The sequence below is a fragment of the Lagenorhynchus albirostris genome, chromosome 14, assembly GCF_949774975.1.
Source record: "Lagenorhynchus albirostris chromosome 14, mLagAlb1.1, whole genome shotgun sequence".
Taxonomy (NCBI): domain Eukaryota; kingdom Metazoa; phylum Chordata; class Mammalia; order Artiodactyla; family Delphinidae; genus Lagenorhynchus; species Lagenorhynchus albirostris.
Window position 1 is genome coordinate 11,342,011 of NC_083108.1, and position 13,568 is coordinate 11,355,578.

Sequence of the window (13,568 nt, forward strand, 5' to 3'; positions counted from 1 at the left end):
ATTCAGGAGCCTTCCAGGCTGCAGAGTTCCATTTTGTCAACAGATGGCATAAGACATGATTCTCCATGCTCGACTTCAAAACATTTTGCTATCGCTGTCCCAAAGTTGATTTGAAATTGTTTCCATGCTACTGCTGAATGCAAACAAACTTCTTCTAATTTCGAAAGTCATTGAGAAATGTGACATTATTTGCGAATGACATAAAAACCAAAGTTTAAAAAATTTTTTTCCCTGAAACAAAATCCAAAAATCAAAAAAGTGACTTAACAACAGAAAACGTTTATATGGATTTCACCTACCTACCACAATATACAATCTACCCCAGCTTCCACTCCTTATACCCCACAATGCAGGGCTCAAATTGCCATGAAAATATGGATGGCAATCTGTACTCAATTCTTAGCAAATTCTTAGTGACTATTATTTTGCTTGTATAAACTGATACAGTTTCACTATATTGCATTGTAGTGCCACTATAATAGCACATGGAAACTTGAGTCAATACACATTTGGAAATAAACAGAAAACAGAAAACTTTCTAGTATAATAACAGAGAAGAGAGAAGGTAGATTCAAAAAAATCTTAGGGCTATAAGTGCTTTATCATTGAGCTTAAGCTGTCATTTATTAATAAGCAAACTGAAAACCAGAGATAAACGCTGGCTTGTCCAAATCGCTCAAGAGTATCACAGTTTCCAGCGCTCTTGTGAGTCATAGTTCTGGTAACAGAGATTGATTAAGTCTTTAATTCTAAGACTTGCCCTGCCTCAGTCTTTCTTGGGGAGACTGAGAAAGGCATACACAACAGTACTAGGCCAACCAGAGTGACTTTTTATTAATACCTGGAGATTTGGTACCAAAAGTGATTTTCCGGATAAACTCTTTATTTGCAGAAATCGGTTGGTGACTCTGGACTGACAGGGCTCCTTCTGTATAGAGTAGAAGATTTCGAGGCCTCCTCCTTCACATATCTAGCATATGGATGGCACTTTGTTGGTGGTATTGTTATGGGGGAATGAAGAGCTTTCCTCTTTCCAGAAGGGACCGCCAAGCAGTGAGAGAGGGAGACAGTGAAAGAGAAAATGATCAAAGAGACATTGCCATAATGCTGTAGGGAGACTCTACAACCTGATATCCTCCCTCTAAAACGCCTAACTATCCCTGTGTTCATCTCTGCGCCATCTCATGCAGAGTTATAATTAAAGTTGGTATTTATTTTTATTAATACATGTGACTTTTATATCCTTTTGAAAGCTGTTTGATATTATTTTGCAATTGTATTGAGCTCTTGCTGGCAGAAATTGATTTTATAGGAAGGAATAAATAATATTGAATTTTGGAAATTTTCAACAATGTCAAGAAGAATTTTATTTGTGATACTTAAAGTGATTTTACTTTATTTTCTTTCATATGATACACTTCTACACTGTATACACTATTTGCATAACAATGTTGAACGTTTATGAATAACTTAACAAATTCATATTCTCCAACAACCCTAAGGACAGCATTATTAGCTCAGCTTTTTAATGTATAATCACAGAAGGAGGCTTTTGAAACATTAAGTCTATAAAAGAGAAGTGTAAAAATTGGCCAGAAAATCAGACAGTTCTTTTCCTATACAAAGGGCTGGGATACCTTGGACTCTGTCCTTATGGTCTAAGTTCCCACCTTCTTCTTCCTTTTATTCTAGCATTTCTGTTCGATGTCTGTTATATTGACCTTCAAGTCAAATTCATTTTATAAGTAATCAGAATAATGATTGTATATTTATAAAAGAATATACAGTTTTGCAGAAAACGGAAGATTATAAGATCCTCCACTGTCAGGAGAGGAGAGATGCATTGCTGAATATGCCAGAGTCAATCTTGCATATAAAACCATTGAAAATAAATAATACAATTTAAAATATAGTTTATTAAAATGAAACTGGTAATTTATAGCGTTTTGAATGAATTGTGAAAAATTAAATCACATAATGAATACCAGGAACGGATGAATGAACATTGAAATTTTTGTCACCAGTAATGGCTAGAATCATCCTACGATATTAGGAATGCACCACTGAAGCCCAAATGTGTGACAAATGCTTCTCTTCCAACCATGGGACAGAAGGGAGTCCAGCAGTTTCTAGATTGTTGTGTAGGAATTGGGGACATTTGTAGTATTGGGGGCATTTATAAAAGAAAAAAGGAAAATTATAAATGCTTGAAATAGGAGAACTGTTTTGTTAAATAGTGAGAAATAAAGGTTAATATAATAAAGCCCATGTATGAGGATCCTGGGATCCATTGTATTCTGATTATTGTGGTTTTTCTTTTTAGGACACAGGTGTGAGTTTTGAGAATTTAACTACTCCTAACTCCAAAGCATAAAAGTAGTACCAACTCCAAATTTCATGAAGAATCAGCTTGTAGCTCTGAATCTCATGGGAAAATCTGCAAACTAAGATTACTTTTGTGCAAGCATTCTTACACAGAGAGTAAATTAACTTGATAAAATTTATATCAGGGAAAAATTAAGAAAGCAATAAAATAACGTGATTATGGATATTTTGTTATTATTTCTTAAAATTATAGATTTAGAAATTTAAAAATTTACAATAAAATGTGATTAAATGCTCTCACACAGGGCCAATCATTACTTAAATCTACTAGGTCCTCCACTAATATTTTTTGAATTAAATTTTTAATGAAGTGCACTGATAAATGACTACACAAGACTCTGTGGACACATCAAAGGAAGGACAAATATCTCCTTCCCCAAACTATTAGATTGTAATTGTAAAATATGAAAATTAACAAGTAATTTTACAAGTTGGAGATAGAGTTTAGATACTACATTTTCCCAAAAGGAGGCTGGATTCTTTTATACAGAGGACAATGGGATGGCTCAAAAATTGGTATTTTTATTTAATTTGGATTTTATATTTTTCTCTTTGAGGTTCTGAATTAGTAAGATTAGTATTTTTCCTGTGGTTCATTTTAGGGTCAAAGCATTGGGATAGAAAGAAAATGATGTTTCTATCATTGGAAAGTGATCGAGCCTTTTTTATGATAATCCCACTAATTTTTCATAAAGATAAGTTATTATAAAGTAAATTAAATGAAATTTTGTGTCACTGTAAAATTTTCATGTAAGCTAATTCACAAGTATGAAAAGAAAATTCACATACAGATGGTCCCCGATTACCATGGTTTGACTTAATGATTTTTCAACTTTACAGTGGTGCAAAAGTGATAGACATTCAGTAGAAACTGAACTTCAGATTTCAAATTTTGATCTTTTCCCTGGGCTAGGGATGTATGGCATGATCCTCTCTCGTGATGCTGGGCAGCACAGCTCTCTATCAGCCAGATCACAAGGGTATACAACCAATACACTTACTACTGTTCTGTACCAAGACAACCATTCTGTTTTTCACCAACAGTACTCAATTTTGGTATTCAACGAATTACATGAGATAGTCAATACTTTATTATAAATTAAGCTTTGTGTCAGATGATTTTACTCAACTATAGGCTAATGGAAGTGTTCTGATTATATTTAAGGTAAGCTAGGCTAAGCAATGATGTTTGGCGGGTCAGGTGTATTAAATGCATTTTCAACTTAAGATGTTTTCAGCTTACAGTGGGTTTATTGGGACATAACACCATTGTAAGACAAGAAAGGGTCTGTATATATTCCAATTATTTATTCAGAAATATTACTGGAAAAAAAATCCAAAGAGAATACTTAGTAATTTAATGAGAATATAAAATACTTCTAATCTACCTAGTTGAAAGCAAAAACTGTCCTAATTTTTAAATTATTCTTACATTTCTTGGTCTCCATTTAAATGTAAAAACGTGTTGTAGACAATACTTAATTTTGCCTGTCCAACATCAATGTTTTCTTTCTTTTGGTAACAGAACAAATGTATCTTGTAATTTTCTGCTTAAAACCCATTTCAAATGGTCTAAATGGCCCGACCATTTCCACTGTTAGGAACCAGCCTGACTGGTTCAGGAATAGGCTCATTATTCAAGCTCTCCCAATTCGAGAACTATTTGAATATTTTCTACAAGAATTATAGGGTAAGACTATTGGTAAGACTTTTGATTTCCAGACAACTTCCTTTAAAGGGAGAAATAAGTGACTGGGGCTGATGGATGACGTTGTGCTCTGGGGTTGAAACGACCTCAGTGGAAGCTAAGCGGAGGCTAGTAGTACTGAGACATGGAGACAGGAAAAGGCCTGACTATTGAATTAACAACCAGACTTAGTTTTGCTCACATTATACCTTTGATTTGTCAGATAAATTATTCCCCTTTATATTTATTATTGTTGTAATTGTTACTATTATTTGCTTAAGCTAGCTTAAGTTGGAATTCAATTATTTGCAACACTGTTTTGAGTAACGCAAAAGTCAAAGGGAGATAGAATTATTAAAACAATCTAAAATGAAAAAATTAATATTGATAAAATGATAAGATAAATATTACTTTTATCACAAAGTATGAGAAAATATTCTCACATCCAGAGAAACATAGGTTCAGGTGCCTAAATTGAGATCACCTTCCTATAAAATGTATTATTATTATTAGAATCTATAATGATGTACCAGTTGTATAACCTGTTGTGATCTAAATTCAAGCTAACTCAGAGATGACGATCCTTTGGGAACTCAGGTGATTACCAAGTTGTCTTCTTCTATTCAAATTTAAAGCAGCCAGTGATTTTGGGGAAATTGTTAAATAGTATACACCTGTTTGTCTACAAAATGACAGTAATAATATTTGCATCTTAGCATTGTTTTCGGGACTCTATGAGATAATAAATGCAAAGATCTCTTGGCACAATTTCTGACATCATAAACAAAACAAAGCAAACTATTTTTCTTTTTTTCCTGAACTAAGGAATCAGTGTTCTATGAAATAAGCTAGAAAAAATAGAAAGATTTCAGTTCCAGTAGAGAGAGTGGAGAATTCTCAATAAACGAGGCAGGAGTTCAATCGTAAGGACTGGCTTTGCACACTGGGGGTGAGCAAAATGAAGCAGCCCAGGTGGCATCTAGAACAGAGCCCTACAGAACCTCCCTGAGCATGAAGCTGAGGGCAATGAGTTAATTCTGGATCTGACTTGCCTGTGTGTGAGGGTTCATTGGTATATTCATCTGCTGTGCTAAGGAAGACCCAGGCACTCTATTGAATAGAAGTCAGGGATTTTCCTGTAGAGTTACTCCTTAGTTAGATGTAGGGATTGAGAAAGATCAGAAATGCTGATCAGACAGACTTTCTGCCCATCATCCACAAACACACACACAGAAAGCCTGCTCTATCGCTAAGGAAATGGACCTATTGCTTTGATGTACTGTATGAAGAGAAGACTGTCAATTACCTCTCCTGCCTCTACTCCCAGGAAAGCATTTATCCCCTAGAAACGATGTGGCTCAAGACAAACAACAGTTAATATCTCTGACTGGACTCTAGTTCCTGTGCCTGGAAACGAAGTTGGTTCTCACAGCTTCATCCCCAAAAAAGATCCAAATTACAACCTTGCAACATCCTTGATCATCCTTGGACTGATTATTTAGGATATCTGACCCTCTAATGTCTTCTTTCTATCAGAAGGAGGCTCCCCTGAGACCAGTTTATCTACCTCCAAAGCTATTATACCAGAAGCTAAAAATTATATTTCATTGGCTTCTTTGCTTTTACCTATTGGAAGAAGTAGTATGCTTTATCATTATTAACTCAACAGATTTATATTGATTACAAATCAAAAATTTAACCCAGATTAGGAATGAAAAGAATTGCTTTGCTCATTGACCATGGCAAAGCGGTCTCTAATTCACACACTAAAAAGAGTATATCCTAAAAGTAAGCATTCAAAATTATTTGTACTTTCCCCTTTCCAAATGTGATCATAGAATTCACACTTATAAAAAATCCGTAAACACAAGCTGTAACTTTTCTAGCATCCAAGGTTGAGGTCCTCAGCCACGAGATAACATATCAGGACTCTTTTTAACACTTCGCAGTATAACCCCCGATGGGCACAAATCATTCCTCTGGGAACACAAACTAACCAGAGTTGGAATATTCGCAGTAACCACAAGTTAGAGACTCACCCTGTATTTATCCATTGCACTTTCTGTTTGAATTTTAAAAGTCCTTATGTGGAGGAAGTTCCAATTGTTTTACTAGAAAAGATTTTTAGATATGGCCATCTTAGCTTATTCCAAATATTGTGTAAGGGGAAAGTCAGTGTCATTTTCTCTTTGATAGATGACCTCTATATTCGGGAAGAAATGCCATTAAAATATATAACCCTACTATTAGAATTGATTAAAATGAAAAGAAAAATAGACATCAAACATAGAAACATTCTGGTGTATTCTTGAAATGGAAATGTCAGGGAGCATTGAAAAGCCATCCCAATTATTGTTGAATTCAGGATGGCCTGCCTTTATTTCGCCATCAGTAGCCAAGGTAAAGTGGCCAGATGGCTCAACTTGATGGCTCAAACCTTGCTCCTTAATGGGCTGGCTCTGGGTCTACTGACTTTTGTCATATTACAGTATATTTGGATGCTGTTTCCCAACAATTCTCTTTCTCAGTGGCTTTGCCTGCTTCCAGGCCCTGCCTCTTCATCTATCCATGATGTACATACACACAAATTCATCAAATCCCCATCAACTCCAGGGCAGCCCAATCTGGCACCTGAAGAGGATGTTCAGATGCTAAACCCTGAAGGTTGAAGCTAGTGCCAGAGCTCTTATTAAGCCAACCAAATTGTTCCAAAATATATCTACTGGGGGCACAAAAAGCTAGGGTGAGGAATCCACATGATATTTTTACATGATGTTGGATTTTCTGCAATTTTGTTTTGCCTTTCATAATCCATCTTTTTCATGTGCCTACAATTGTTAACCTTCCGGTTATAGATTTTACCTTGTCACCAACTGGAAAAATTTGTCTGGACAAAAAGCAGCAACGGACAGGAGTAAGACAGTATGAAAAAGTAAATGACAAAGCGTTTTCAAAAAGGAAGTGCTTCCTTGAATGTAAAACAAGGGGACTATCCCAGGTTTAATGGAAATTATTCCATTTTGATAATTTTTATTTTGACATTGTATTCTACATTGGGATGTTCATATGTAGGGAAAAATTAATAAGCACTATCTGCTGTGTATTTAAAACTTTGGTTGATGCTGTGAGTGACATAAGGTATTCATGAAATAAACACTCTGTGATAGCTCGTAGTCTAGTTTGGCACAGTTTTAAAATGTGCCAAAACTTGAGAACAAGAAAAAATATTAATACTATCCAATTTTGCATAATACAAACTATGTATTATGCATTTACTTAGAAGAAAGATACCAGAGTCAACGAGAAAATCCCCCAAAATTTCATGGTGGTACTTGAAAGCACCCTGAAATATTGGTAGAATTTGAAGAGAAGGGAGGGAAGAATTTTTTTTTTAATGATTTTGGCCTTGTAAGATTCTAATCAGAGAGCCCAACTGCGCCTGACCAGGTTTCTGACCTACAGAACTTTGAGATAACAAATAAATGTTGTTTCCAGCTGTTACATTTGAGGTAATTTGTTACACAGCCATGGAAAACTAATATACAAACAACAGTGTCATTATGAGTATAGCAGACACATGATATATTACCTAGAATTTGTAATCCTTTTTTAAATTAACATACTCATTGTCATTTGAGGAAATACCTTCCTATGAATTTTTTATCTCACATGTGAAGATTAGTAAGATGTTCTTCATTTTCCTAACCAAAGAGTGAACTGTGGCACACTCAAAAAAATCCCATCTGTTACTTTTTTTTCCAGGGCTTTGTATCTCAAGTAGAGTAATAACTTTAGGAACAGAGTCATCTTGGTGTGGGCACGTTTACAGTCTATCACCTTGAGTCTCTGAACTTTATATCATTTAAATATTATTTTTATCTTTTAAACCAGGTTATTTTTTGTGATTATACCAGAAGAACCATAATATCATATTGAGTTTCTCATAGGAAATGAATATTTTGAAATTTAGTCATGGTCATTTAAAACACATAAAGCAAGGTGCCATAGAAGTGATCTAATTCAATCCCTGTAGTTTATGGTTTGGAAATCATTAAAATAAGTAGCGATTAAAAGAAATCTGCAACGTGCAACACAGGAGAAAACCTAAATGAACTTGGATATGGTGATGCTTTTTTATTTTATTTCATTTTTTTAACATCTTTATTGGAGTATAATTGCTTTACAGTGGTGTGTTAGCTTCTGCTGTATAACAAAGTGAATCAGCTATACATATACATATATCCCCATATCTCTTCCCTCTTGCATCTCCCTCCCTCCCACCCTCCCTATCCCACCCCTCCAGGCAGTCACAAAGCACCGAGCTGATCTCCCTGTGCTATGCAGCAGCTTCCCACTAGCTATCTACCTTACATTTGGTAGTGTATATATGTCCATGCCACTCTCTCACTTTGTCCCAGCTTACCCTTCCCCCTCCCCATGTCCTCAAGTCCATTCTCTAGCAGGTCTGTGTCTTTATTCCCATCTTGCCCCTAGGTTCTTCATGACCTTTTTTTTTTTTTTTAGATTCCATACATATGTGTTAGCATATGGTATTTGTTTTTCTCTTTCTGACTTACTGCACTCTGTGTGACAGACTCTAGGTCTATCCACCTCATTACAAATAGCTCAATTTCGTTTCTTTTTATGGCTGAGTAATATTCCATCGTATATATGTGCCACATCTTCTTTATCCATTCAGGTGATGCCTTTTTAGATACAATGCCAAAGACATGATTCATGAAGGAAATGATAAGCTGGACTTTATTAAAATTAGAAATTCTGCTCTCCAAATGGTAATATCAAGAGAATTAGAAGATATTTTCTGGTAGAAAATATTTGCAAAAGACACATTTGATAAAGGATTGTTACCCAAAATATACAAAGAACCCTTAAAACTCTATAGTAAGAAAATAAACAACCTGAATAAAAAAATGGGCCAAGGACACTTCACCAAAGAAGATACACAGATGGCAAATAAGCATGCTCCACATCATATGTCATCAGGGAAATGCAAATTAAAACAATGAATGATTTCCACACACCTATTAGGAGGGCTAAAACCTGGAAAACTGACACCACCAAATGCTGACAAGAATGGGGAGCAACAGGAACTCTCATTCATTGCTGGTGGGAGGGCAGATGGTACAGCCATTCAGGAAAATAGCTTGGCAGTTTCTTACAAAACTAAACCTACTCTTGTCATATGATCCAGCAATCATGCTCCTTGGTATTTACCCAAAGGAGCTGAAAACTTATGTCCACACAAAAACATGTACATGGGTGTTTACAGCAGTTTAATTCATAACTGCCAAAAGCTGGAAACAACCAGATGTCCTTCAGTAGGTGAATGGAGAAATAAATTGTGGTACATCCAGACCATGGAATATTATTCAGTGTTAAAGAGAAGTGAGCTATCAAGCCATGAAAACATAGGGAAAAAATTTAGGTGCATATTACTTTGTGAAAAAAGTCAATTTGCAAGGTCTACATGCTGTGTGATTTCAACTTTATGAAATTCTGGAAAAGGCAAAACTATGGAGACATTAAAATGATCTGTTGTTGCCAAGGGTGGGGAGAAGAGAAAAACAGGCAAAGCACACTGGATTTTTAAGGTAGTGAGATGCTCTGTGTGATATTATAATGATGGATATATATCCTTACACTTTTGTCAACCTATAGAATGTACACCCCAAAGAGTGAATCCTAAGATAAACTATGAACTTCGGGTAATAATGTGTCAATGTAGGTTCATCCTTCATAAAAAATATGCCATTCTGGTGACTGATGTTGATAATGGTGGAGGCTATGCATGTGTGGGGGTAGAAGATATAGGGAAAATCTTCGTACCTTCTTTTCAATTATGTTGCAAACCTAACACTGTTCTAAAAAATAGTCTTAAAAAGAAAATGCATTTTTGAATGTGAGAAATAAAATGTTCTGCCCATTTTCATATCATGTTAGGTGCCAGTGGCTCAGTGAATATTACGGTACGCTCTCAGACTTTCTAATTGGTTAAAGTTTGTGCCTTCCATGTAATTTCCAGTTACCCAGATAATTCATGGCAAGTGTTTTCATTAAAGATGAAGAAACTGAGACTAAGTAGGTTAGAGATCTGCGAATTCTTAGGCAAATACTATCATGGTTTAAAATGAAATTCTAATCAATCATAAAAAAAAATATTTGAGAAAGTCATTTTCTTCCCTGGATTTTAATTAGTCATAGGAATTGTTTGGTACAGCTGTATTCTTGTCATTTTCAATTAATATTGATAAATTCCCACTCTCTGATATGAAATGAAGGAGTTCCTGTGTTTCTAACCTTTGATGTGTGTGTACCAGATGTGAATGTTCCAGAGTCAAAATCCCTTTAATTATTGAGGATTTGCAGAAAGATCCACTAGAAATGTCACTGTGTCTCACAGAACAAGTCCAGAGTTCCTAAGTATTTAGTAAAATTAACTTTAGAAACTTGTGTAGATTTCCTTGTCTAGGGACTCTGCAAACCCAATGCCCGCATAATTTATCTTTCTTACAGTTCTTAAAAGAGGAGGTAAGATTACTCATGATTTTGGAAACATTTTTGCTCATGCTTGCTGCTTATACATTCTAAATATCTTCATTTAAACTGTAGCTAATTTAACTTAATTTCTTTGATGACTAAGTTTATTATACCAGTAGACTTCTGCGTACCTGTCTATGAATATCTGTAATTACGATCCTTAACATAAAATGAGAATCTCTTTCTCCCACTCCTCTGAAATCTTTCACGGAACTACAGTGATTCCATTTGTCCAATACTTATCAAGAATAGAGCCAGGAAGAAGATGTAAATTTCTACTGAGTCTAGTTGTTTTTCCTTTTTCAGATCTTTCAGTCTGAGCTGAACATGTAATCTAAGGGATTCTATGCTTAAATGCCATTCTTAAGTGAAAATGAAAAGTTATAAACATTTTAAAAAGGAACATCTGTCCTATGTATATGGGGTAATAAGTCCCCCACTTTTGGGTATAATGAGAACTCTGTGGAATTCATCATCAGAAAATCCTGGATTTGAATTCCAACTTCCTCATTTAACTGTGTGATCTTGAACTAGATTCTTAACCTTTCTGATTCTCAGTTTTCCAGTGCACAGATGTGACTACTAATAATTTATGCTTTTTAAAAAAATAAACATTACTTCTCTGCATTTGCTTTAGAACTTGCAGGTAGGACTTGCCTCTGTCCTAGACTCAACGGAGTCATATGCTCTAGATCCTCATCCCTCTTGTATAATTCTGTCGTAGAGAAGAACCTTACAATGCTCAAGATATAGAAGCATGACTAATAATTTTAGAAAAAAAGGTCAACTGAATTCCTTTTGAGAGAGACATTAGGAAAGTAGTAACAATTGCACTGGAATCTTATAGTTCGAGTACTGATCTGTATCTTAGAAGCCAGATGATCTTGAATTCGTTGTTAATCTTTCTGGAAATCGTCTTCCTTGTTTTAAAGAAGATGGAAGGTGGTGAAGAATAGAAGATCTATTTGAAAAGCAAAAGCCCAATACAAATCTTAAGACCTAATATTAGTTGTTGATAATATTATCTGTTAATTTTATATTGTTCAGCAGTAATTCTATCACACGCAACTTCTTTTAAGTTTTACTCTCCTTGGTCATTGGTAAACTGCTGTCCAGTGTTCCTGTCCTCCAATAATTCACTGTTTCCATAAGAGAACAGTGGGTGAGAAGGGGCTGCCCAAATAGGAGCTACAGCTCATAGTCTTTGCTCCCTTGCATCTGCCTGGGTCTAGGCTCACAGTTCCTGCTCATTGGAATGTGAACAGAAGTGATGGGGGTGGTCCTGGGCCAAGGTAGTTAAGAGACATTTCCTTAATGAATAATATATCCAGTTAACAAATATGTATTCCCTGCATTAACAAAAAAGTGACACAAATAATATGTAACTATTCCTGTGAAAAGATCTAAGGAAACTAGCCTGTGTGTTGGGCCATAGGGGAGGGTCTTGTGAAAGGGGGGCTGTGAAATCTTCTCTAATGAAGGATGAATAACTTATACAAGGGAGTTAGATGGGGCTTGGGAAAGTGCGGGCTGATGAGAAGAAACCTTTGTAAGAAAGCTCTGAGGCACGAAGGAGGCTGGTGAGACGGATTAGCTATGGGAAGACCAATATGCCTAGAACAGAAAGAGTGAAGTGGGGAAGAGTGAGGCAATAGCAATGTAGTAACAACCATTACGTTGATTGCTTAATTATTATTGCTTTTTGCAAAGTAAAGCTAATATGCACGGCTGTAACATTCCTTTGCTTTTTATCTTCTTTCTCTGCTGCCAGAAAAGCACAAGAATAAAGGCAAAAAAGAAACTTGGTAGCAAAAATATGAGTTTGCATAAATACCCAAATATATATACACACACATATATACACATATGTGCGTGTGTGTGTACCAACCTTCAAATTTAACTAGTTTAAAGATTTTGAATCGAAACACACCACTTTTGAAAAGAGCTCATGATGAGTAAATGTTAAATTTGTAATAAGGGAGAAACACAGAGACAATGATTGACAAATGGAGAAGCCCAAAATTTTCTCCCGGTAAGAATTTGTTAGTGTTTTTATTACATGTAAACAAAGTTACTTAGAGAAAAACATAATTAGGCATCTTCATAGAAACCTCTGAAATTATTTTAGAATATTAGTGGCAGTTTTAGTTTTCAAGTCAACAGTCACTTTATTTCAAATTAACATTGCTCCCAGTGGTGTTGAGCTTGTTGTAAACACAAAAGGAACACTATTTATCTACTAAGAGAAGTATTTATTTTTTCTTAGGACAGAATAAACATAATGGGGATGACTTTCTTTCCCTGGGAGCATCCAAGCCTCTCCAACCACTTTCCAAAATCCTAAATTAAATTGTGAGGGTGCTGTTCGTTCACACATGACTGTTTGCTCTACAGTGAGCCAGCTGAAGTTCACATCAAACATATATGTCATTGTTCAACATAATTGTTTAAAAGCAAGTGTATTTTTCCTATTATGGAAATAAAGTAATCAAAACTTAGGAGATCCAAGAACACACAGCTCTTAAGTGTAAGAACAGGAATAACACCACCACCAATGAAAATAATAGCTGAAGTTGAATGCTTAGTGCCAGACACTGACGAGGACATCATGGGTTAGCTCATGTCATCTTTATGACAACCAAAGAATGAAGGCTGTCCTCTCATCCACTTAGAGATTGTAAATGGAGGCACAGAGAGAGGAAGGACCCTGTCCAAAGTCACACCTCATCTGAGCCCAGGCAGCCTGCTTCTAGAGCCTGCAAATGGTTTGTCCCACACTTTGACTTATGAAGAAGCAGCCTCCCCTTCTGTAGAACAACACGTGGAGAAGGGTGTTGATTTTCATTGGAAAGGGTATCGGATCCTTCAATATCATTATCCTGCATTATACTGCAGTGTTGGCACTAAAGTGCTGGTCTGTTTTGAAATCCCAAAGGCA